At 41.4% G+C, this 577-nt stretch overlaps 1 non-coding gene across 1 annotated transcript; it reads right to left on the reverse strand.

Moving 5' to 3' along the window:
* Nucleotides 1-293: 293 nt before the first annotated feature.
* On the reverse strand, nucleotides 294-367 carry TRNAN-GUU (transfer RNA asparagine (anticodon GUU)). Its single transcript has one exon. It is a non-coding gene; the product is annotated as a tRNA-Asn (tRNA).
* Between the last annotated feature and the right edge of the window lie 210 nt (nucleotides 368-577).

A 577-nucleotide genomic window follows, 5' to 3' on the forward strand; every position in this document is an offset into this window, starting at 1 on the left:
CATAGATAATGGTGATTGCAACGTGGTTTGTAATCATAAAACCGTAGAACCAATTTATTTTCCGAAGTATATGGAAAGGGTTAAAAAAATAATAGTAGAAATTAATGATGGGGAAAAAAAACTCCTTTGTCAAAAACAACTTCGATGATTCCACTCTTTCAATCATTTCCGAGTTCTCAGTTTCCAAGACAAGGAGGATAGAAGGGTAACTAAGTTTGCCCTCTACCTTTACATTGTAGGGTTTAAAGAATAGAAACACTGGGAACATCTTACACTTACAAAACCTGAGACAACGTCTCTGGGTGGGCTCGAACCACCAACCTTTCGGTTAACAGCCGAACGCGCTAACCCATTGCGCCACAGAGACGACGAAAAACTTTACTCGTTTCGCTACGGAGTGAACACTTATTAACCGCTGGAGTCGCCCGCCTTCTGTGGTGTAAATTGCGCAAAGCCTTGGAAAACTGGGAAGGTTGTTTTTTTTGTAGATATAAAAATCATAAAGCTTTCTTTTCACAGATAGTTTCGTTCGTCACGGTGGAACCTGTGCGCTGGGTGAGTCTGAAGCTAGAAGGGC

Source organism: Trichechus manatus, unplaced genomic scaffold, assembly GCF_000243295.1.
Source record: "Trichechus manatus latirostris isolate Lorelei unplaced genomic scaffold, TriManLat1.0 scaffold04859, whole genome shotgun sequence".
In the NCBI taxonomy this organism is placed as follows: Eukaryota; Metazoa; Chordata; class Mammalia; order Sirenia; family Trichechidae; genus Trichechus; species Trichechus manatus.